Below are 26,959 nucleotides of genomic sequence, written 5' to 3'. Positions count from 1 at the left end.
ACACAAAGATCAGGTCTATGAAATTAAGAAAATAATTCCATTTACTTTAGCATCAAAAAGAATAAAATACTTAAGAATACATTTTACTAAGGAAGCAAAAAAAATTCTACACAAAAAACTACAAAATACTGAAAGAGATTAAACAAATGGTACAAGACCCCAAATTCAGGGATTCCTTCCAGTCTATTTTCCCTGCCTACCCCTTCCTTGCATTCTGCTTTCAGCTTCTAATCACTGCCCCCAGGTAACTGAGGCCAGAAATCAGGAAGTATTTAAGCTCCTCTGACTTAGAGCCCCAAGGGATAGAAAACTGGAAGACACATCTCTTACAATGTTCATCATTCACTTAAAAGGATTAAGCACTCCACCCCTTGCTTACTGTTATTAAGCTCGAAAATCCCAAGAATGGCTTAGGCTTTTTTCACCCAGAGCTGCCCAAAACTGGAGACTAGGCAGAATGCATGATGTGCAGCCCACTGTGTACTCACCCATTCATTTCCTTCACTTATCACCAATAACTTAAATTAACAATATGTTAAAATGCCAATATTACCCAAAGTGATCTATAGATTCAATGCAATCACTATCAAAATCCCAGTGGTACTTTTTGCAGAAATAGAAAAACTCATCCTAAAATTCATACGGAATTTCAAGAAAATCTGAAGAGCCAAAACAATCTAGAAAAGGAAGAAAAAAGTTGGAGGACTCACACTTCCTGATTTCAAAAATTACTACAAAGCTACAGTAATCAAAACAGTATCATACTGGCCTAGAAAAGACATAGATTATTAGAATAAAACAGAAAGTCCAGAAATAAACCCTCACATGTGGTAAACTGATCTGACAACGATGTTAAAAGTATTCAATGAGGAAAAGACAGTTTTTTCCACAAATGGTGCTAGGAAAAAACAGATACCTACATTCAAAGGAATGAAGTTGGACCCTGGCCTTACACCAATTATAAATATTTAATCAAAAGAGATCAAATCAGATAAACTTATAATTAGTATATTATATAATTTATTAAAGCACTAATTGGGGGCGCCTGGGTGGCTCAGTTGCTTAAGCATCTGCCTTTGGCTCAGGTCATGATCTCAAGGTCCTGGGTTCAAGAGTTGGGCTCCTTCTCAGTGGGAAATCTGGTTCTCCCTCTCCTTTTACCCCCTTGTGCCCTCCCTCTCTCTTTCTCTCCCTAATAAATTAAATCTTAAAAATAAAAAGGCACTAATTATAAAGCGAAAGACTGGAAAAAACCTCAAATGACCATCAATACCACACTGGTAGGGAAAACTATCATAGAATCATAAAATATGTTACTATACAGCCATAAAACAGAATGAGGAAGTCTCTATTCTGCTATGGAGTGATAGTGAGGACCTACTTACTGTTAAATAAAAAAAGTAATACACACAGGAATATGTAGTAAGTAATTCTGTGTAAGAAAGAAGAAAATGGGGCACCTGACTGGCTCTGTTGGTAAAGTCTGCAACTCTTGATCACAGGGTTCTGGGTTCGAGCCCCATGTTGGGTATAGAGATTACTCAGAAATAAAATCTTAAAAAAAAAAAAAGGAAAGAAACAAAAAATATATACACTTAAATTTTCAGAAATAAACAATGGGGGCACCTGGGTAGCACAGTCAGTTAAGTGTCCACCTCATGGTTTTGGCTGGGGTCATGGGATCTGGCTACATGAGGCTCTGTCCTCAGAGCAGAGTCCTCCCTCTCCCTTTCCATTGTCCCTCCCCCTCCTTATGCACCTTCTCACACTGTCACTCTAAAATAAATAAATAAATAAAATCTTTTTTTTTTTTAAGATTTTATTTATTTATTTGAGAGAGAGAGAGAGAGAATGAAAGACAGAGAGCACGAGAGTGAAGAGGGTCAGAGGGAGAAGCGGACCCCCTGCCGAGCAGGGAGCCCGATGCGGGACTCGATCCCGGGACTCCAGGATCATGACCTGAGCCGAAGGCAGTTGCTTAACCAACTGAGCCACCCAGGCGCCCCTAAATAAAATCTTTTTTAAAAAGTTCCAAAGATGTACATTTTAAAATTACACTAAAACTATACCTTATATTTTTTTTAAAAGATTTTATTTATTTATTTGAGAGAGAGAGAATGAGAGATAGCACAAGAGGGAAGAAGGTCAGAGGGAGAGGCAGACTCCCCGCTGAGTAGGGAGCCCGATGCGGGACTCAATCCTGGGACTCCAGGATCATGACCTGAGCCGAAGGCAGTCGCTTAACCAACTGAGCCACCCAGGTGCCCAATATATTTTATTTTTTTTAAGATTTTATTTTTAAGTAACCTCTACACGCAATGTGGGGCTGAAACTCACAACCACAAGATCAAGAGTCACATGCTACACTGAGTCAGCCAAGCGCCCTACCTTATATTTTAACTTACACACACACACACACACACACACACACACACACACACACACTATAAAAACTAGTAAGTCTTCACAACCTTGGACCTGGCAACAGCTTCTTAAGTATAGTATCAAAAACAGACAACGGGGGCACCTGGCTGGCTCAGTCGGTGGAACATGTGACTCCTGATCTCAGAGGGTCATGAGTTTGAGCCCCACAGAGATTACTTAAAAATAAGTAAGCCTTAAAAAAAAGAAAAAGCACACAACAACAAAAAATACTGGATCATCAAAAATTTTTTTTTAAGATTTTTTATTTATTTATTTGAGAGAGGGAGAGAGTGAGAAAGAGCCCAAGAGGGGGTAGGGTCAGAGGGAGAAGCAGACTCCCTGCTGAGCAGGGAGCCCGACAGGGGACATGACCTGAGCCGAAGGCAGTCGCTTAACCAACTGAGCCACCCAGGCACCCAAAAACACTGGATCATCAAAATTTAAAAATTTCTTGACATCTTTCTTGGCAATTATTTTTCAGATTTGACACGAAAAGTAAAGGAAACAAAAGCAAAAATAAACAAGGAAAACTATCAAATTAAAAAGCTTCTGGGGGGATGCCTGGGTGGCTCAGTCAGTTAAGCGTCTGCCTTCAGCTCAGGTCATGATCTCAAGGTCCTGGGACTGAGCCCCACGTTGGGCTCCCTGCTCAGCGGAGAGTCTGCTTCTCCCTCTGCCCCTCTCCCTGCTCGTGTTCTCTCTCTTTCTCTCTCTTGCTCACTCTTAAATAGAGAAATTAAGAAATTAAATTAATTTAAGAAATTAAATTAAATAATTTAATTTAATTTAATTAAAATAAAAAGGTTCTGGTGCTCCTGGGTGGCTCAGTCAGTTAAGTGCAGCTCGGGTCATGATCTCAGGGTTGTGAGATCAAGACCCAGGTTGGGCTCCACACTCAGCAGGGAGTCTGCTTGAGATTCTCTCCCCCACCCCCTACCACCCATGCACACACTCTCTCTAAAATAAATAGATAAAATCTTTTTTAAAAAATTAAAAGGTTTCTGCATAGCAAAGTAAAAAGGCAACCTACAAAATAGGACAAAACAGATGCAAATCACCTATCTGACAAGAGGTTAATACCCAAAATATATGAAGAACTCAAAGAACTCAAGAGGTTAATAAAACACAATCAGATTTTAAAATGGGCAGAGAAAGTGAACAGACATTTTCCAAAGAAGACATACAGATGGCCAACAGGACATGAAAAGGTGATCAACAACACTAATCATCAGGAAATGTAAATCTAAACTACAATGAGATATCACCTCACACCTGTCAGAATGGCTATTATCAAAAAGACAAGAAATAACAAGTACTGGCAAGGAGGTGAAGAAAAAAAAAAATCCCTATGCACTGGTGGTGGTAATATTAAACTGGCACAGCCATAATGTAAAACAGTGTGGAGGTACTCAAAAAATTAAAAAGGACTACTAAATAATCCAGCAATTCCAATTCTGGGCATTTATTCAAAGGAAACAAAAACACTAACTCAAAAAGGTATCTGCACCCCCCCATATTAACTGTAGTGTCATTTACAATAGCCAAGACACTGAAGCAACCTGTGTCCATGCATAGATGAATGGATAAAAAAATGTGGTATGTATATACAATGCAATATTATTCAGCCATAAAAAAGTAGAAAATCTTACCATTTATAACAACTTGGATAGACCCTGAGGACATTATGTTAAGGGAGATAAAGACAAATACTGTATGAGCTCACTAACATATAAACCCTAAAACAAACAAACAAAATGAACTCATAGATATATAGAACAGATTGGTAGTTGCCAGAGGCTGGGCCTGAAAAGAAGGAAGTGGGCAAAATAGGTCAAAGTGGTCAAAAGGTACAAACTTAAGTTATTAAAAAAAAAATAAGTTCTGGGGATATAACATACAGCATGGTGACTACAGTTAATAATACTATATTGTACATTTGAAAGTTGCTGAAAGAGAAAATCTTGAAAGTTCTCATCACAAGAAAAAATAATTTGTAACTGTGTGGTGATGGATGTTAACTAGACTTATTGTGGTGATCATTTCACAGTATATACAAATACCAAATCATTATGCTGTACACCTGAAACTAATGTTATATGTTAATTATATCTCAATAAAAAAATTAAAACATCTGTTCAGCAAGGACACTACCAAAAAATGGAAAAAAAAAACCAACAAAATGGGAGAAAAAATCTGCAAATCTTGCATTTGATAAGGGTCTAGTATCCAGAATATATAGACTCCTACAACTTATCAACAAAAAGAAACACCACTTAACAAACGGGCAAAAGACCTGAATATACATTACTCCAAAGAAAAATAAATGGTCAATAAGTGCATGCAAAGATGCTCAACATCATTAGTCATTAGGGAAATACAAATCAAAACTATAAAAAAAACACTTCATTCACACTAGGATTATCAAAAAAGCAAAAAAATAACAAATGTTGGTGAGGATATGGAGAATTTGAAATCCTCATGCAGGGCGCCTGGGTGGCTCAGTCAGTTGGTTAGGCGTCTGCCTTCAGCTCAGGTCACAATCCCAGAGTGCTGGGATAGAGTCCTGTGTCCAGCTCCCTGGTCAGCGGGGAGCCTGCTTCTCTCTCTCCCTCTGCCTTTCCCCCCGCTCCTGTTCGCTCGCTCTCTCTCTTGCTCTCTCTCGCTGTCTCTCAAATAAATAACATCTTTGAAATCCTCATGCAACTGCTGGTGAGAATAAAATGATGCAGCCAATGCAGAAAACAGTTTGGCAGTTCCTCAAAAACTTAAACATAGAATTACCATATGATCCAGAAACTTAAACAGAGAATTACCATATGATCCAGTAATTCTACTCCTTGGTAGATATCCCAAAGAACTGAAAGCAGGGATTTGAACAGATATTTATTTGTATGCCCATGTTCACTGCAATATCATTCACAAGAGCCAAAAGGTGGAAGGAACCCAAATAATTAACAGATGAATGGATAAATAAAATGTGGTATATACATACAATGGAATTTTACTCAACCATTGAAAGAAATTCTGAAACATGCTACAGCATTGATGAACCTTGACAAAACTGTTTTGTTTTGTTTTTAAAGATTTTATTTATTTGAGAGAGAGAGAACACGAGCAGGGGGAGGGGCAGAGGGAGAGGGACAAGCAGACCCCCCACTGCGCAGGGAACCTGATGAGGGGCTCGATCCCAAGACCCTGAGATCACAACCCCAGCCGAAGGCAGACGCCCAACTGACAGAGCCACCCAGACGCCCCGAGCCTTGACAACATTGTGTTAAATGAAATGTCATTCACAAAAGTACAAATATTGTATAAGATATTTAGAATAAGTAAGTTCACAGGGACAGAAAATAAAATAGAAGTTATCAGGGGCTGGGGGGAGAGGGGAATGGGAGATATTGTTCAATGAGTATAGAGTTTCTATATAAACTCTATAGAGTTTATTCATCAAGGGATGAATAAAAAGTTCTGAAAATAGTAATGATGATACAACACTGTAAATGTACTGATGCCCTGAGTTGTACACTTAAATGGTAAGTTTTATGTTATATATATTTTACAATAAAAAAACTTAAAACAAAAAAAGTTTAATCGAAATAATGTGCACTGAGCATATATAAGGTATCATGGACCTCAAATTTTATTTTTTTTTATTTTTTTGAAGATTTTATTTATTTATTCATGAGAGACAGAGAGAGAGAGAGAGAGAGAGAGAGGCAGAGGGAGAAGCAGGCTCCCAAGGAGCAGGGAGCCCGATGCGGGACTCGATCCCAGGACCCCGGGATCACGACCCGAGCTGAAGGCAGACACTTAACCATCTGAGCCACCCAAGCGCCCATGGACCCCAAATTTTAAATGTTAATCACTCTAAAATAGCTTAAGTTTTAAAAAAAAATAAATTTTATATGGGTAAAATCAACTGACAGAATTTTTATGATCAAAGGCAAGTAGAACTGTGCCCCCTTCTCTCAAAAAAGTCAGTTTTGTGAATAAATGGGATTTCCAAATTAATTATCTAGATATTCACCCAAAGCCCCCAATTATTTAGGTTTTTCTGGATTAGTGAATCCTTTTCCTTCTTTGTTCATCCGTTAAGCTTTTGGGGCCATTTTATTATGTATTAAAATCCTTACCAGCAATTGTCAAAACAAATCTAAGTTATGCTTCTTTTCACAAGCAATTTGTTGGCCCAAGATCGTGAATTGTTTGAGGGTTCTTTTCCTAACGTGATGTGGAGATTATATGGGTCCCCAAATCACCCAAGCCACAATTTCCATTTCATCTTTATAAATAATCAAGAACTAGCTCTATAGATGAAGAATTCTGTGATGCAAGTTTCGCCAGAGAGCTCTTGATTCTTCTATTATCAAGCAGCTCCTGAGTATTTATAATGTATACCTAACACCTTTTTTTTAAAGATTTATTTATTTGAGAGACAGAATGAGAGAGAGAGAGCATTTGAGGGGGGAGGGTCAGAGGGAGAAGGAGGCTCCCCACCGAGCAGGGAGCCCAATGTGGGACTCGATCCCGGGACTCCAGGATCATGACCTGAGCCGAAGGCAGTGCTTAACCAACTGAGCCACCCAGCCGCCCTACCTAACACTTCTTGAGTGGGTTTACTTGTTTGTTGGGAATACCTAGTATATCCCCTAGATCCAAAAATTGTGATATGTAATTGTGCTGGTCCTACAAGGCTTTTGAAATTTGACAAACTATCATTTGGAATGAGCCAGGTTACACTGCCTCTATAACTCAATGATGACCACAACATAAGTTGATTTATCAACTCATGTAAAAATCCTCCATGAATTCAGGTGGCTCTAAAGGCAGCTATCCTTCATGCATTTGCTCAACATTCCAAGCTGCTTTGCTAACTTCTCACTTTTAGTAAAATAAGGAGAGAAGGAATAGCACTGATTACCTTTACTCACATTTCATTTACCAAAGCAGGTCACTCGGCTGCACCTAACTTCAAGGCAAAAAAGAACACAACCCTCAAAATGCCTAAAAATAAAAAAAGTATTAACAATTCTCATCATAATGATACATGAAATATGGCCTTTTTCTCTCAATGCATGTTACTATTTCCTCCAATCCTTTTGTTCAGGGCTAACTTCAGGAACATGTGATCTGTGCAGTCACACAGGGCTCCCTGCTCAGAAAAGAAGACCCCGTGCTTGGTTTAAAACTGCTGTCATCATCTTGAAATTTTTAATTTTATCTATGAATTTGTGTTTTGTAGTCTTTTTTTTTTTTCTTTAAGGTTCTATTTATTTATTTGAGAAAGAGAGCACACACATGCATGAGTTAGGGGGAGTAGCTGAGGGAAGAGGGCGAAACAGACTCCCCACTGATCAGGGAGCCCACACGGGGCTCCATCCCAGGACCCCGAGATCACAACCCAAGCTGAAGGCAGACACCTAACTGACTAAGCCACCCAGGTGGCCCTGTGTTTTGTAGTCTGATGAGACAATAGAACATGCATGGGAGCAGAGGAGATACATGCAAAATGCATGTCTGACACTCTGTTCCACCTCATTTCTATATAGCTTTGGTGGTGCCCATGAGCACAGAATTCCAGTGGAGCCACCATATGCAGGAGTTCAGCAGGACTCAAAGTGAGTTTAAGGTAAGCATGTTGTCTACAAACAAGTAAGCCAAGAAGTCACATTTTCTACCTGAACCATACCTTGCTTCAAACACAGAAGAAAGGCAATGGTGTCTAAAAAACAGTGACCAAAAAAACAAAAACAAAAACCCCTACTGTATCTTCTCTTACTCATGTTACTTCCCTGTATTAACCAACCACTGATGCCAAAAATGATGACACAGAAGGAAAGGGAAAGACAGAACAAGCCACAGTTCCTTTTCCTTTCAGTCCTGCCAAAGTCAAAGGTAGAACATGTTGGGGTGCGTGGCTGGCTCAACTGGAAGAGTATGGGACTCTTGATCTCAGGGTCGTTAGTTCAAGCCCCACCACACTGAGTGTAGAGATTACTTAAATAAATAAAAGTTCAAAAAAAAACAAACAAAAAACAGGAAGGTAGAGGGTACTGGTGGAATGTACAAGTATAAGAAGTAAAATAGGGGGGCGCCTGGGTGGCTCTCTGCAGATGCCTCTGCATCTGCCTTCCGCTCAGATCATGATCCAGGAGTCCTGGGATCAAGCCCCACATCAGGCTCCCTGCTCAGGCTCCCTGCTCAGCAGGGAACCTGCTTCTCCCTCTCCTCCCCGCTGGTGCTCTCTCTCATCTCTAATAAATGAATAAAATCTTAAAAAAAAAAAAAAAAGTGAAAGAGGGGTGCCTGGGTGCCTCATCTGGTTAAGTGTCTGCCTTCAACTTAGGTCATGATCCCAGGGTCCTGGGATGGAGGCCCACATCAGGCTTCCTGCTGAGCAAGGAGCCTGCTTCTCCCTATTCCTCTGCCTGCCGCTCCCCCTGCTTGTATGTGCTCTCTCTCTGCCAAATAAATAAATAAAACCTTAAAAAAGAAAAAGAAGTGAAATAAAAATAGCTGAGTTTGTATTGTGCAGTGTTCCCCCAGTAAAAAAAAAAATGAAATATACAAGTATACAAGTACAAGCTATGAAATACCAGCAATTCCACATAAGAGTTAAATGCTCTTATATATGCACTTAGAGATGACACAGAACAATATAAAGATGAACAAGAAAATTTATACTTAATTCAAAATTTTTAACTATTCTAGGGGTGCCTGGGTGGCTCAGTCAGTTAAATGTCTCACTTGGGCTCAGGGCTCAGCTCATGATCCCAGGATCGTCCGACGAAGCGCTGCATAGGGCTCCCTACTCAGCAGGGAGACTGCTTCTCCCTCTGCCTCTCCCCGCATGCATGCCCACACACACACGCTTTTTTTCTTTCTTGCACGCACAAGCGTGCGATCGCAAATAAATCTTTTTTAAAAATAAAATATTTTAATTGTTCTATATTTAGAACATTTAGAAGTTAAAAATAAATAAAAATAATCAAAGTATATGTATACCACCATAACAAGTTGAGAAAAAGATCACAGAAGAAAGGAAAAAGCTTTATATTTTAGTAACTTTAACGGTACTTTTTTCCTACTTTTTGAGCAAGTCCTTGCATTTTCATTTTGTACTTCACCCTGCAAATTATGTAGCTGGGCTTGCATTTGTTCAGGCAAATAAATATAAATCTGGAATTCATTTTAACAAAGATTATGTGTCAACATTCACATATAAGGTGATGGGTTAAAAGGTGAATATCTAATGATAAATAATGGGCTCATGTGTAAAAGGGGAGACAGTCATATAAACAAATAATGACAATATATTATGTGACACATGTTATGGAAACCCTGTGGAAAGAGCCTTAGAAAAGTCTTTATCATGGAAATAACAGTTGGGCTAAGAAAGAATTTCCCACTTAGAAGAGAGAGTGAGAAGGCATAGACCTAAATAATAAGATTTGTATATACTAAACAAAATGTATTTTTAAAATTTTGGCAAGCTTTTTAGAACCATAAAATAGCATGCATAATGGTGAATACAGGAGATGAACTGAGAATGTAAATTGGTGCACACATTGACATACCAAGTCAAGTTTACACTTTAAGCAAAAAGAAGGCATAGATTGATAAGCAGAAGAGTGGCACAATTTCTGTTTTAGATTAACTTCAGAATAGGAAGAGAGTGGAGAGGAAAATGAGCTAAGTCCGTAAGGTAAGTAATAGTAATTATCAATAGTAGTAAAAAGCATTAACTTATTTAGGGCCTTAACACAAGCAATTTAAGTAGAATTGGGAAGGGGGAGAGGTTGTATTAAAGTTAAATGAGTTTCTCTCCAGAAGGACCTTTCAGACTCTTCAATATGCTTATAAGCACCTCAAATATCCAACAGAGAGATAATTTACAACATTTCCCAGATTTATTTGACGAAGAGGCCTCTTTTGCGAGGACCACGTTATCATTATCTCAAAGAACTGTGAAGACAAAATTTTAACACTGTTCTACGAAAGACAAGGCAGCACTGAGTGAGAAAAGCAGAGGGCAGTAGAGGGCTTAAGAAAGGAGTAAAACAATAGCAAATGTGAGAACAGAAAGAAATCTAACTAAAAGTCTGGCAAGCTGTGTTAAGTACCTAACTAAATATATAAAATACCAGTCTAATTTATACAGCTAGCAAATATTTTCATTCATACTGGGTAGGGGACTGACAGAATGACTATTTCAAAAGAGTAAGGGGAAAAAACAGTAATGGCATGAGTTGGGGAAAGGGATAAAGCCAAAAAGATGTTACATATAGAGATTAAGGATAGATCAGAAAACTAAAGAAATGAGAAAGATACACATATAAATATTTCCAAGATTTTGGTCAGAAGCAGAACCATTTTTTAACCATATGAGTAGGTGTGTCAAGGAATGTAGAAGTGAGTACCACTGAATACAGAAATTAAGGAAAAATAAAGTTAAGGTGTTAGATGACCTTCAATGTCCAACTGCCAATATGATGTCAAGAATTACATCCAGTATCAGCGAATATAAGAGAATGACCCAGAGGTTCCTAGACTGAAATACCAAGTCAGGTAAGAAATATAGGCAGCAGGTCACCAGTCTTAAGAGGAACTATAGACAAAGAAGAATAAATAGATAATAATGTAGAAAAATATGGGTCTGGTTTCCTGGCTTTGAGACGTGAGGAAAATGAGCTACATCACTTACAGGATTAGGATAGAGTAATGGTTCTCAATCTTTTTTCTGTTCTAATACATCTGAGAAATAGAATATATATATTCCCAACAGAAACAAAGAGGAACAAAAGAATGAGGAAGAGGGCTGGTAATTCTGAGTGGTTCCTAGTAACTGTAAAATGCCTTCCCTAAGGGAAGTGTAATTCTCATATACTGAAAATCACTGGTTTAAAACTGGTATTATCACAGAAAACTTAAACAAATTCCAAAGACAAACTAATGTTTTTTTCTATGCGGCAGAATTCAAGATACTCACATAATAACACAAGTTCCTGCAAAAATATCCAGAGCTCTTACAAATTTTTCAGTTCTAAAAAAAATTTTTTTGAAGATAAAGCATCAGCTAATACATGTCTAGTATGTTCATTTATCTTTACACATTTATGAAGTTAATACAGTCTTACAGTATTTCCATTATAAAGATTTTATTTTTTTATTATTTGAGAGAACAAGCAGAGGGGAGAGGCAGAGTGAGAGGGAGAAGCAGGTTCCCTGCTGAGCAAGGAGCCCGGGCTCAATCCCAGGACCCCGAGATCACGACCTGAGCCAAAGGCAGACGCTTAACGACTGAGCCACCCAGGCGCCTATCCATTTTATACACTAATGAGGCACCCTAAGTTTATGACTTGCCTAAAGTGACACAAACAGGACTGGTTTAGGACTATAAGAAACGAGTCCCAATTTGGGGTTCAATGCTTAAGCACAAAGGTAGGTCTGTTCACCCAAACCAGCAGTGCTCAAACTTTCTGATCTCAGGATGTGTTTATATTCTTTTTTTTTTTTAAGGTTTTATTTATTTATTTGACAGAGAGAGACACAGTGAGAGAGGGAACACGAGCAGGGGGAGTGGGAGAGGAAGAAGCAGGCTTCCCGCTGAGCAGGGAGCCCGATGTGGGACTCGAACCCAGGACCCTGGGATCGTGACCTGAGCCGAAGGTAGACGCTTAACAACTGAGCCACCCAGGTGCCCCATGGATGTGTTTATAATCTTAAAAATTACTGAAGATCCAAAGAACTTTTTTGTGTGTGGGTTATAGCTACTGATTCTCATATCATTAGTTATTAAAACTGAGAAATCTTTCAAATACAAGAATACACTGTTAACTGATTCTATAAGGCCAGTATAATCCTAATACCAAAACCAGACAAAGACATCACAAGAAAATTATAGAGCAATGTCTCATATGAATATAGATGCAAAAATTTTAAACAAAATACCAGCAAACCAAAGGATTCTAGACCAGGACACCAAGTGGTATCTGTCCCAGGAATGCAAGGTTGGTTCAACATATGAAAATTAATCAATGTACTATCCCACATTAATAGAATAAAGGACAAAAACCACAGTCATCTCAAAAGATGCAAAAAGGCATTTGATAAAACCTAACAAACTTTTACGATAAAAACACTCAATGAACTAGGAATAGAAAGAAACTGCCTTAACCTGACAGAGGCCATCTAAGAAAAACCCAGAGATGACATCATACTTAATAGTGGAAGACCAGATGTTCTCTCCTCTAAGAACAGAAACAAGACAAGACCTCCACTGTCTCCACTTCAACACTGTACTACCCAGGTAGAAAAAGAAATAAAAAGTATCCAGATCAGAAAGGAAATCTATGTAAGAAGTAAATCTATGTCTATTTCCAGATGACATGATCTTACATAAAGAAAATCCTAAGATATCCAGGAAAAACCACCAGAGCTAATAAATGAGTCCAGCAAGGTTGCTCTCCAAAACCAATATACAAAAATCAGTTGTATTTCTATACACTAGCAATGAACAATCCAAAAATGAAATTAAGAAAACAGGGTGCCTGGGTGGCTCGGTTGGTTAAGCGACTGCCTTCGGCTCAGGTCATGATCCTGGAGTCCCAGGATCAAGTCCCACATCGGGCTCCCTGCTCAGCAGGGAGTCTGCTTCTCCCTCTGACCCTCTTCCCTCTCATGCTCTCTCTCTCAAATAAATTAAAAAATTAAAAAAAAGACTTATAAAAAAAGAAATTAAGAAAACAATTCCATTTACAAAAGCATCAAAAAGAATAAAATACTTAGGAATAAACTCAACAAAAGAAGTACAAAGCTTGTACACTAAAAACTACAAAACGCTGTTGAAATAAATAGGTAAAGTCCTATCTAATGGAAATGAAAGTAAATGCACAAACATCTCATACTCATGGATTGGAAGACTTAATATTAAGATAACAATACTCCCCACTTTTAATCATCAGATTCAACACAATTCCTATCAAAACTCCAAATGCTTTTTTGGGGAGGCGGCAGAAATTGACAAGTTGATCCTAAAACTCCTATCAGATTGCAAGGGACTCTACATAGTCAAAACAATCTTGAAAAAAACAAAGCTGGAGGGCCCACACTTCCAGATTTCAAAACTTTATACAAAGCTACAATAATCAAGACTGGGTGGTACTGGTGCTAGAATACACATACAGTTCAAAGGAGAATCCAGAAACAACTGAGAATCCACAAATAAACACAGACATTTATGATCAACTGATTTTTTTTTAAGATTTTATTTTTTTGACAGAGACACGGCGAGAGAGGGAACACAAGCAGGGGGAATGGGAGAGATGTGGGGCTCGATCCCAGGACCCTGGGATCATGACCTGGCCGAAGGCAGACGCTTAATGACTGAGCCACCCAGGTGCCCCTGTGATCAACTGATTTTCAACATGGATGCCAAGACCATTCAACAAGGGAAAGAATAGTCTTGTCAATTAATGGTGGAACAACTAGACACCCACATGTAAAAGAATAAAGCTGGACCTCTACCTCACACCACATACAAAAATTAACTCAAAATGGATCAAAGACCTAAATGTAAAAGCTAAAACTATAAAACTGTTAAAAGAAAACAGAGGTATAAATTTTTATCATCTTGGATTAGGCAATAATTTCTCAGTTATGACACCCAAAGCAAAGCAACCAAAGAAAAAACACATAAATCAGACTTTATCAAAACTGAAAACTTAACATCCTTCAAAAACATACTTTACTCAAGAAAATGAAAAAAACCGGGATGTCTGGGTGGCTCAGTTGGTTAAGAGTCTGCCTTCCACTAAGGTCATGATCCCAGGGTCCTGAAATTGAGCCCCACATCGGGCTCCTTGCCCAGTGGGGAATCTGCTTCTCCCTCTGTCACTCCCCCTGCTTGCATTCTCTCTGACAAATAAAATCTTAAAAAAAAAAAAATGAAAATGAAAAAAAAACCAATATGGCAAATCCTCCAAAAATTAAATGTAAATTTACTATATGAACCAGCAATTCCAATTCTGGGTATACACCCAAAGAGCTAAAAGCAGGGACTCAAACAGATATTTGTATGCCCATGTGCACAACAGCATTACTCACAATAGCCAAAAGATGAAAGCAACCAAAGTCTGATCAACAGATGAATAAACAAAATGTAGTATATACATGCAACAGAATAATCATTCAGCCTTAAAAGGAAAGAAAATTCTAAGACAAACTACAACATGGTAGAACCTTGAAGACATTGTGCTAAATGAAATTTCAGTCACAAAAGGACAAACACTGTATGACTCTAATTACACAGAGTAGTCAAATATGTTGCGACAGAAAGTAGAATGGTAGTTGCTAAGGAGCTACTGCTTAAAGGGTAAAGAGTTTTGGTTTGTGAAAAATGAAAAAGTTCAGGGGATGGACAGCGGTGATGGCTGCACAACAATGTGAATGTCCCTAATATCACTGAATGTATGCATAAAAATAGCTTAAAATGGTAAATTTTATGTTAGGTATATTTTACCACAATTTTTTAAATTTTTTAAAAAAGAGGGTGCCTGGGTGCCTAAATTGGTTAACCATCTGCCCTCAGCTCAGGTCATGATCCCAGGGTCCTGGAATGGAGCTGCGTATCGGGCTCCCTTCTCAGCGAGAAGCCTGCTTCTCTCTCTCCCTCTGCCTCTCCACCTGTTTGTGCTCTCTCTCTCTCAAATGGATAAGAATAAAATCTTAAAAAAAAATTTTTTTTAAGAAAATGGGAGGACACTTTTGCAAATCATATATCTGATAAGAGTCCAGTACCCAGAATATATAAAGAACTCTTAGAATTCAACAATAAAAAAAAAAACCTAATTTTTTAAATGGGAAAAGAAGGGGCACCTGGGTGGCTCAGTCAGTTAAGTGTCTGCCTTCAGCTCAGGTCCTGTGATTGAACCCCATTATCAGGCTCCCTGTTCAGCAGGGAGTCCGCTTCTCCTTCTTCTTCTGCCCTTCCCCCACCCCCACTCTTGCTCTCTCTCTCAAATAAATAAAATATTTAAAAATAGGGACACCTGGGTGGCTCAGTAGGTTAAGCATCTGCCTCCTTGCTCAGCAGGGAGCCTGCTTCTCCCTCCGCCTGTTACTCCCCCTGCTTTTGCACTCACTCTCTCTCTGACAAATAAAATCTTAAAAAAATTTTTTTTAAATCTTTATAAATAAATAAATGGGCAAAGGAAGTGAATAGACATTTCTCCAAATAAGATATACAAAGCCCGATAGGCACATGAAGAGATGCTCAGCGTCATTAGTTATTAGGGAAATGCACGTCAAAACCACAATGAGATACCACTTCACCCACTAGGATGGCTATAAGTAAGAAGATGAACAATAACAAGTGTTGGTGAGGATGTGGAGAAAATAGAATTCTCATACATTGTTAGTGGGAATACAAAATGGTGCAGTCTCTTGGGAAAATAGTTTGGCACAGGGTTTCTTTTTGGAAAGATGAAAATGTTCTGGAATTAGATAGCAGTGATAGTTACAGAACCTTATGAATATATACTTAACCCTATACTTTAAAAGGATGAGTCTTATGATACTGTAACCTATACCTCAAAGAAAAATTTTTAACAAAGAATACACTATTACGTACTTGATCAGCCATCAAAGCAATGTTTTCACATATAGTATAGACATCACTCTACATTCCAGATGACAGAAAAGGGAAAAAGGCAAATATTATCTTAATATTACTATGAAAACAGTTGTGACTCAAGAGATCCCCTCAAAAAGGTCCCCAGAGTTTGAATACCACTAGCCTAACACTTAAATTCTTAATAACTGATCCATTTTACTTTAATTTTTTATTTTTTTAAAGATTTTATTTATTTGACAGAGAGACACAGCTAGAGAGGGAACACAAGCAGGGGGAGTGGGAGAGGGCGAAGCAGGCTTCCCGCCGAGCAGGGAGCCCCATGCGGGGCTCGATCCCAAGACCCTGGGATCATGACCTGAGCCGAAGGCAGACACTTAACGACTGAGCCACCCAGGCGCCCCTGGGAAAATTTTTTTTTTTTAAGATTTTATTTGACAGAGGGGAATTTTTTTTTAATGTTACATTTTATTTTTTAAAATATTTTATTTATTTATTTGAGAGAGAGAGACACAGCGAGAGGGGACACAAGCAGGGGGAGTGGGAGAGGGAGAAGCAGGCTTCCTGTGGAGCAGGGAGCCCGACATGGGGCTCAATCCCAGGACCCTGGGATCATGACCTGAGCCGAAGGCAGACGCTTAAAGACTGAGCCACCCAGGTGCCCCAATTTTACTTTAATTTTTTAAAGTTTATTTAAGTAATCTCTACCCCGAACACAGGGCTTGAATCTATGACCCTAAGATCAAGAATAGCATGCTCTTCCAACTGAGCCAGCCCGGTGCCCCTGACTGAGCAATTTTAATGACAGTTATTTAAACTACAGTGTACAGGTAAGGCTGACAAAATGCAAGCAGATTTCACTATCATATGTATAATTCACACTTTACATTCTTAAAATATATTTTTTTCTTACAATGTATTTTTTGACAGCCTATGTAACTATACTGAACTTAACACCCTCTGCATACTAAATTTTGACAACCCAAGCTTGAGGTAAACACAACGTAGTGGTTAAGAGCTCTGACTCCAGACTCAGACACCCTGAGTTCAAATGCTGTCTGCATCGAACTGTGAAAACTTGTCCAAGATACTTAACCCTTTTGCTCACCTGTAAATGAGGATAATACAAAAGGGTTGTTGTGAAGACTTGAGTTAATACTTAAGATCTTTAGAAAGAAATTACACATCGTAAAATTGCAGTAAGTTATCTATTATCATTTTTGTTGTTTTTAAGATTTTATTTATTTACTTTAAAAAGAGAGAGAGCAGGAACCACAAGAAGGGGCAGTGGGAGAGGGAGAAGCAGTCCTCCCGCCAAGCAGGGAGCCCAGTGTGGGGCTCGATCCCAGGACCCTGAGCCGAAGGCAGACGCTTAACGACTGAGCCACCCAGGCGCCCCCTATCAGTGTAAATCAAATACCCACTTAAAACTACCAGACTATTGGGAAAACTGGCTGACTCAGTCCGTGGAGCATGCAACTCTCACGGTTCTGAGTTTGAGCCCCTCGTTGGGTGTAGAGATTACTTAAAAATAAAATCCTTGTAAATAAATAAAACTACCAGACTATTATGTGACTTACAGACATACCGATTTCTTCTTGAAAGTACAGGCTGCTTTGTGCAAAGATGAGCATTTTGCTCATTTTTGCTGATGGACACAGAGCTTGCAGGAAGCCCACACTCCCCAACCCCCCATCCTATTGCTTTCTAGTTCTAAACTAGAAATTAGTCAACCAACCCAAGTCAAGGAATGAAAAAACTTCCTAAGTAACTGTAACAAGTGATTTCCTCCAAAGGTATTTTTATCTCAAAAGAAGCCTCTAAGAAATTTAACATTCAGGATCCTCAAAAACACAGTTGTTTTATCTGAAATACAGCAACTAGAAAGAGGAGAAAAGATGGCATGAAAAAGGGTGTTTGACCGTCCACCAAAAACGGGTAAACTCTTGGTAAGGAAGCTGAAGAGAAAGAAATACTAAACTAGGAGTCAGAAAACACACTTCTAATCACAACTCAAACACCATCTCACTTGGTGATCTTGTGGGCAAAATAAAAATCCAAAGGCCTTAACATACACAATAACCTTCACTATCTGGCTAGTATTTCCAACCATTTCTCTCACCACTCTAACCATAAATCCTCAATTCTTGCCACATTGGATTTCTCACTCATCCTACTCTGAGCCCCATAACAATTTATCATCTTTGCACAGGTTACTCCTTAGCTCTGGACCAGCCTCCAGACTATCCCCTTTTCTGCCTGGCAAACTCCTACTCATCCCTCAAGAGCCAGCTTCTTCCCTCTGAACTCCCATGATCTAGTGTGTTGTAATTTATCTACATTATATGTAGACTGAGTTCCCTGAAGGGAGAGACCGTCTTTAATAATTTTGTGTCTCTAAAACCTACCAGTGTCTAACATAATGTACAAATGCAAATGTTTGATGATAAATGACTAATGAATGAGTAACCTTAGGCAGTTTACCCTACAAAATTGAGAGACTACTTGATACATCTGAAAAGCAACAGGGCATATATAATAGGAAGAACACACTGAGCTGCTCTGAATCTAACTCTATGATCTTCAGCAGAGACTGAACTCAACTACAAAAAAAGATTTCATAGGGTTGTTACACTGAATAAGTGAAAAAAATACATAAACATGTCTAGCACAATGCCTAGAACAAAACAGTTAATTAAATGTCAGTTTCCTTTTCTCTCCCCCTTAACTCAGGATAATTATGGACACCCAATGAATTTGATATGAGAACAATTTGGAAACCATAACACATCATACAAATTAAATCTCTCACTTAAGGGGGAAAAAATCTAAACTGTTCATCTTCGCATTTATATACCTTTTCTTTTTGGATTTGTAAGAAATACTTGGGGACATTATGCTGGACAAATTACACAATTATCTAGAATTCTAGAATTAAAACTTAGTTTAGTGTAAACAATCCTAATTCACTTACTTCAGTTTAAGCAACCTTAATTCTTCTATGATTAAGAAGAAAAAAAATCTGCATATCACCTATCCAGCTTTAGACTACAGTGTTTTCTCCTTGTTTCAGGTCTTTCAAGAACTGTTCTTTTTTAGGACATATTGCACTAATGACTTTCACTGAATTTTGTAACATTATTTTATGGATCCCAGCATTTGTAGCTTACTTTAGAAAATAATACATCTCACTGAATTGTTATATCAAAATGGTCTGATTTTTTTTTTAAGGATAAACAAAATGTACTGGCATCAGCATTTATAGGTAAGTCTTATTTATTGTCTGAAAACAGAAACTTTCTGTAGAAAATAAATTCAAAAAACTTTCTCTACCCACAGATCCTGATTTGACATTCTATAAAGAACATAACATTAAAAAAGAAAAAGGAACACAACATAATTGATGCTTATTATGCATGTCAAGGTTAACTCTGAGTTCAAAAAAAGTTCTCTTACTAAACTGAATCTGCTGAGAATAAAAAATTCTCCTTAAACAGCTTTTGATTAATTAGAAATATTTATAATTGCAATTATAAATTTTTATGTTAAAAGCCCTAAAATTATAATGTAGACACTGTACTGTTCTAGCTAAATGAACTAAAAATAAATGTAAATCTGTGTGATTTAGGAATTACAAAATTGAACTAATGTGCATGATGATAACATCTTGTAAATTTATCTGCATTGCTAACAACTTGACCTAAGACAATGAAAAGACCTTAATTTCCTCTTTGTACTTAGACATTTGCTACATTTAAAACATTAAAGGTCAATAACTTTCACTTCCGCCTCTGTACTATTTCAAGGAAGCTTTATTTTTCATTTTCCACACTAGTCAAAAATTGCAAATAGCAGGAAGATTTACCTAAGAGTTCTTTTTCAAAGTAACTTCTTTTGTTTATATTAACCATCACATTTTTAAAGCATAAAATGCATAAAATTTCAAAGCATAAAATGCTTATCTTCCCCAAAGTATATGGTTTTTAAGAAGCACTCTTTAAAATTTGTTTATAAAGGTATTACAGCACACTAGACACTAGTGAATTCATTAATTACCTTAAAGCACAGCACTCTAAATGAAGCAATATTTTTAAAATTTTACAAGTTGTGGAAAAAAAAGAAAAGTAAAATTTTACAAGTGGTGACTATTAAGTACAGGATGCAATGTGCAGCAATTTTTAAGGAGACTTTACAAGGGTGCTAAGCCTAAAGAAAATTTCAGCGTACAATTTACTCCCATACAGAACATGCCGACTGATACCAACAACAAAAAGTCAACTTTTTCTTTTTAACCATCCACAATTCATCGCCCTGGTATGGCACTCTCTTAAATTGTCGTATCCAGTTGGGATTATCCAGTTTTATTAGCTAATAGTTCTCCTTACTTTAGAAACAGGATATGTTCTGTTTCACCAAGTGTTACACATTTCGCTACTACAAGACTTGGCGGGGGAGAGGGGCGTTTTGGAAACAAAAGGTAATCTGATCCACTACAGCTAATTACTAAATGCACGCCAACAATACACAATTTGAATTGCGTTTCTAGACACTAAAAAGATCACAAAATGAAGTAGAATGTCACATGTGTAAGGAACTACTTTTATATCAAAAATATATCAAAATGAAGAAACATGGTATACCGAAACAAGAGCTTACACAAGGTTCAAAATTCATCTGAGTAAAGATCTCATAAACTTATGAAAAGAAAATGTTCGATCAACGTTGTTAAAATAACAGTAATTCATCCCATTCAGGTATGACTAGAAACCTCGACGATGTGCTTCTTTCAGGTCTAAATATCTCATTCTTTTGCAATCCGGATACCAAAAGGACCTGAAACCTCGCGGAGGCGTGCAACACACACGGCTACTGCTGTCTGTTTACAAATACGAATCTCACAGTTTCCCACGTCAAAAGCGTTCATTATCACCATTCGACTGGGGGGCGAGGGAGAGAGAAGGCGGGCGAGCAAGAAACGAAATCCAGACACCTCTGCCTTCTCTCTTCCCGACAAAGGGTGAGCCCGGAGAAAATATTTATTATGTATTACATGAGTGTGTATATGTGCATGTTATATGTGTACATCTGTATCTGGGGGGAGGGGGAATGAAAGAAAAGGCATACGTGACAGGGAATCGTACCGGACCCAAGAGAATGCTCACACCAATCCCGTTAACTCAAAATCCGCCTCCCGGGTCTACAGGTTTCGGCCCGGAGCCGAGAACCTCAGCCTCTCTGTGAAGTTCGGCCCCCAAAGCGCCCCAATGTCCTCCTCAGGCCGCCAGGCCGCCGCCCCTACCTCCCTTATCTCAGCCTTCCCATGGGACACCCAAAGCCCATTCCGGCAAAAAAATAAGTGTCAGGCCCCAAGGGGGCGGCTGAGACACGCTCGGGCCGGGCCCCCGACACCTGCGAGGCTCGGCACCTGAGGAGGGCGAACAGGGAGCCGCCTGGCCTTCCCGGAGCACACCCCCTCGGCGCCGGGCGCTGCGTCGCGGCCGGAACCTCCGTACCTGCGAGGCCCGCGAGCTACAGGCGCGCGCGGCGCCTCCTCATCTCAGTGGCTCCCGCTCCCCCCGCCGCCTCCCGCTGCCGCCGCCGCCGTCACTGCCGCCGCCGCTGGAGGCCGGGACACGACGAGCTCAAGACTCCACCGCCATGTCCGCCGCGCCGCGAACTGCATTGTGGGGGGGAAGGGATGGGGTGGGGGAGGAGGAGGGAGAGGGAGAGAAAAAGGAGGACCCGCTGAGGGGAGGGGGCCGAGGGGGAGCCAGGGAAGGGGGGAGGGGAGGAGGGAGGGACGGAGTCTTGAATGGAGTCCTGACCCCCGAGAGTTGGGCGGGGGAGAGACGCGGAGGTGACCCGGGAGAGGAGACGCAGAGGAAAGAGTTCAGGGGTCCCCTCCCTTGGTTCTGGGGGCCCCAGGGCGCCTGTTAAACCCGGGGGGAGGAAGGGGGGAGCGGTAAACACCAGTGGGGGGAGGGGCTGCGTTTGGAGGTTTGTGGCGGCGGCGAGAAACAATAGGGAGGGGCCGAGGTGGGAGAGCGACGCACTCACACTCTGGCCGAGGAAAGGGGCGCGCGCACGCGAGGACACTCGTTAGCCCGTGAGGAGGGGGCGGGCCCTCTAGCGTTGGGGGAGGGTCGAAGTCACCGCGGGCTCGCGAGGAGGGGCGGGGCCCCGAGCGGGGGTCGCGAGCTCCAGCTACCCGACGGGGCCCCACTGGGGAGAACGAGGACGCCGGCGTGCTTGAGCAGGCTGGGGTTACTGACACTGCCGCGCCGCTCAGCTCTAGCTCCTGGGCCTCCCGCCCTACCGAGGCCCCCAAGCGAAAAGAAGGGCCAGAAAGCCGCCCCTATGCCTTGTTCCAAAAGCTACCCCCCGCCCCGACGAAGGAAGCCCGGCGATGGACGTGCACCTTGTGGCCTGGCACACGGACCCGGCCTAGCCCGAGCCTCCGCGGACCCTCGGCGCCTAGCGCGGGCTTCTGAACATCAAGGGGGAGCTGGACGGAGGAAGCCAGGGTCGACACCCGCCTATTCACCTTTGCCACAAGCCCACCAAAGCTGGAATTCTTTTCTTTTTAAAAACGCATCCTATTTAGGACTTAAGAAACTCAGCAGAAAAATCTTAACATCCCCCCACCCCGGGAAGATTTCAAAAATAATTTCACTCGGGTTTGCAATTAACTACCATCCCTGGGCCCCTTTTTCCTTTGCTTTTAATAGTTTCCTCTGCATAGTTAAAGTCACGATCCGATCCAAGAGGACCTATGGTTTGGTTTGGTTTGGTTTGGTTTGGTTTTGGTTTGGTTTGGTTTTAAGAGCCCAGCCTTGGACATTATTCAACCAACCTCTGACTTCAAATTGGACAAATCACACAACTACAATCCTTGCATTTGACACACACTAGGCAGGAAAAGCGTAGAACAAGGATGGATGTGATGGTGAAGGAGAACGCTAAATCTTAAGTATTTACAAAATACTGTCTAATGAAATTTCGTATATGTCTCAAAGGATAGAACCTATGAGAGATTACAAAGAGAAGGATATTCGTGTCTGTGTAGTCCCATCTACTTCCCACTATACCTCAGAACTGAGTATTTATCTGTCCATTTGAATTTGAAGGTTGTGAGAAGGCACCAAGTATTCCCCACTAAGTGCTAAGGCCTTGAGCTGGGGACCTCACATATTTCACTGCATTTAACCCTCATAACAATCCCATGTGGTCAGTACTATTGCTCCCATTTACAAAGAGAGAAGGAGAGCTCTCAGAATAAGTGCATTTTACCCCTACTTGTCTGATGCCACAGGGCCCAGATACAGTGCGGAGAGTAGTGGATTTCAAGTCAAAAGAGCCCTGACCGGCTTCAGAGCTTAGCTGGATGACTGGACAAATGTGCCTGTGAGTTTCCTCATCTCTAAGTTTTTAAAGGCAAAAAAATCTACACAGGAATGATGGAAAACAGCAGGACACAAACGTTAAAGCATATAGAGACATAAGATGATACCAACACGTCCTTCACTTTAGTGAGTGATACCAGTGTCCTTGGAACAAGTGCAATTGAATAAAATTTCCTGATTACTTAATTAAGAGCAAAGCATTGAGTTCAGTACCAGATTCCTGTCTCCAAAAAGTTCACCATTAAGCAAGGAAGGTGGTTCTATTAAGCTACAATAAAAGCAAGAGGTCATATGAACAAAGGCCTGGGTTCATACAGAGGAAAGCATGATAAATTCCACTTGGGTGAGGCTTTAATGGAAGAGGTAGAAGCTGGACCTTGGAGGCTGGCCTGCTATGTGCCAGACACATGCCAGATTCAGAAAACGTCATTTAGTCGGAAGTGTGCGGAAGATAATGAGTCTGCTTCTCCCTCTGCTTGTGCTCTGTCTCTCTCTCTCTCTCTCTCCCCCAAATAAGTAAATCTTAAATAAAGGAAAGCTGGGGCCAGACTGAGAATCCCAGTGCTTCTCTCTTCTTATCCCTTCCAGGTGACTCTTGACACCTTTCCTATTCCTCAAGACCCAGCTCAACTTCTATCTCCTTTTTTAAATATTCCTGATCACATCCCCTCCACTGAATGTAATCCATCCTTTCTCTGGATCCCTACATGTTACTTTTATAAGTCTGACCCCAATAGAATATAAGCTTGAGTACAAATACTCATATTTGTATTCCTTATAATACTTACATACTCGTTGAATTAAAATTAAACTATAATCTTGTGTATCATTACAAAGTACATGTAGAACAAATATTATTTCTACTTGAAGAATGAGGAAACTTAGGACATAAGAGGTTGAATTAGTCACCAGGATCATACAGTAAGTCACAGGCAGGACTAGAATACTAGCCCTGTGTTCTTTCCATTGAATCCCCTGAATCCCAAACAGCTTACTGAGAAATAAGACAGTAAATGACTGCTCTGAGAAAATGCACTGAGGATTTATATCTGATAGTTGCAAGGTTAAGTCTCTAAATTTAGCCCTCCAGTCCAGAACTTCTGGGAGCACAGTTTCATCTCAGCTTAGGTGAAAATTACTTGCTGCTAAAATCTTATTTCATCACAAATAACGAGAAATATAATTGCCCAGTGGATCAATATTCATATTCTATTCTCCTCCTAATGAGAAATATAATTGCCCAGTGGATCAATATTCATATTCTATTCTCCTAGGTGATAGAAAAACTTAGTCCAAAAATCATATTGGATGAAAAGGTGATCTGAAAGGTACCTCAGAGATAAGTCTGCTCAAACCATGTCGATCTGCAGGTAGATCATAAAGGGAACAAATCATAGAAGGCTATATATGCCATAAAAACAAACAAAAACAGGCTTTCTCTTGTAGTTAATGGGGAGTCACTGAACTTATTTAAGCAAGAAAGAGATATGATCTGATCTGCTAAAAGTTTTCTCTGAGCTCCCCCCCTTTTTCCTAGATACTTGATTTCTTCAAGGAGAGAGACTTCAGTGGTTGGTAACCTTTTATAGACCTTGTCTGATGATGAGCTCCATCCAAAACAACCATATCACTCTCGGTGATGTGGTCCTATGCCTTCTTCATGTTGTATTCCCAGTACCCAGCACCATCCTGACACACAGAAAGTGCCTAGAAATTACTTACTGACATGCTAAGTTGTCTATAAAGCAGAAGATATGTTCAAAGTTGAGAACTTTTGTGATTCTTATTTATAGCATGTAATACCAAACATCCTAACGTAGTAGGTTTTCACCTCAAAAATAGTGAAAAGAGGGGCGCCTGGGTGGCTCAGTCGTTAAGAGTCTGCCTTCGCTCAGGTCATGATCCCAGGGTCCTAGGATCCAGCCCCACATCGGGCTCCCTGCTCTGCGGGAAGCCTGCTTCTCCCTCTCCCACTCCACCTGCTTGTGTTCCCTCTCTTGCTGTCTCTCTCTGTCAAAATAAATAAATAAAATCTTTTAAAAAAATAGTGTAAAGGATCTATTTCTTTTTGTCTTTTTGCATTCTTAAAATTAAATAAGCTAAAATATGTTTAAATGTCTATTATAGGGGTGCCTGCCTGGCTCAGTTGGTAGAACATGCAACTCTTTCTTTTTTTTTTTTAAGATTTTATTTATCTATGAGAGAGAGAGAGAATGAGAGAGAGAGAGCACATGAGAGGGGCGAGGGTCAGAGGGAGAAGCCGACTCCCTGCCGAGCAGGGAGACCGATGCGGGACTCGATCCAGGGACTCCAGGATCATGACCTGAGCCGAAGGCAGTCGCTTAACCAACTGAGCCACCCAGGCACCCAGAACATGCAACTCTTGATCTTGAGATTGTGAGTTCGAACACCATGTTGGGCATACAGCTTACTTTAAAAAAATAATAATAAATGTCTATTATATGGTAACATTCACCAAAACTTAATTCCCTTTCTTCTTAAAATCGAAGTTTGTTCTCATCTGCCCCAATTTGGATTTCATGTGCCCTTACACTCACTAGCACATGTGTATACTTGCTACGCATTGATTCCATTTAGTTTGTTCTGAGAATTCTATGTGTGGAATTTTAAGCTACAGCCACACCCTCTGGCTTACTTTCTTGAAACGTTAGAAACAGTCTTTTTTTAAGATGGTTGTTTTTTGGAGGGTTTTTGGGGGGTTTTTTTGTTGTTCTTTTGTTTTTTAATTTGAGTAAGGTCTGAGAATTAGGAAGGACAGACTTCACAATACAGTTGGATATATCAAGAACATAGATACATGGCAGGAAATGATGCTATATAGGTAACCTAGGACCACATCTTAAAGGCTACGTATGCCATTTTATTTTTTTATTTTATTTTATTTATTTATTTGTCAGAGAGCATGCAAGCAAAGCAACCAAGAGAGTGCTAGCACAAGCAGGGGGAGCAGCAGAGGGAGAGGGAGAAGCAGGCTCCCTGCTGAGCAAAGAGCCCAATGAGGGACTCAGCCCCAGGACCCCGAGATCATGACCTGAGCCGGAGGCAGACGCTTAACTGACTGAGCCACCCAGGCATCCCTATGTATGCCATTTTAAAAAGCAGGCCCTATCCTGAAGTTAATGGGCAATCATGGAATATTTACAAGCAAGGCAAAGAAATGATCAGGACTGCCTTCTACAGCAAAACTTACAGGTGATCATCCAACCTCTGTTTGAATATTCATAGTTATAGACAGCGCATTCTTTCTCAAATCTATGTATTCTAGATGTTAGAAGTTCTTCCTTCGCTCAGTTGAAATCTTCTATAATGACTTTTTATTTTTTTTATAATTCTGATCTCTAGAGTAACATCACGCCTCTTTTTCTTCATATATAAAAACAAGGATATGGGTGCCTGGGTGGCTCAGTCAGTTAAGCCTCTGCTTTCAGCTCAGGTCATGATCTCAGGGTCCTGGGATCAAGTCCTGCATCAAGCTCCCTGC

General features: G+C 40.1%; 1 protein-coding gene across 8 annotated transcripts in view; it reads right to left on the bottom strand.

The window, feature by feature from the left end:
• The window catches only part of TUT4 (terminal uridylyl transferase 4), a 122,168-nt gene extending 100,417 nt beyond the window's left edge, over positions 1-21,751 (bottom strand). For 7 of the 8 annotated variants that reach the window (XM_025871624.2, XM_025871619.2, XM_025871623.2 and 4 more), the window contains exon 1: positions 21,568-21,751. The gene's annotated coding sequence lies outside the window, so the exon portion shown is untranslated. The remainder of the gene's footprint in view (positions 1-21,567) is intronic. The other variant, XM_025871626.2, reaches the window with a different exon arrangement.
• Positions 21,752-26,959: the final 5,208 nt, after the last annotated feature.

Source organism: Callorhinus ursinus, unplaced genomic scaffold (assembly GCF_003265705.2).
Source record: "Callorhinus ursinus isolate GAN/ISIS: 27379988/994484 unplaced genomic scaffold, GSC_fseal_2.0 scaffold9, whole genome shotgun sequence".
Lineage (NCBI taxonomy): Eukaryota > Metazoa > Chordata > Mammalia > Carnivora > Otariidae > Callorhinus > Callorhinus ursinus.
The sequence above is the reverse complement of the archived record's forward strand: the minus strand, read 5'-3'. Positions and strand labels throughout refer to the sequence as shown.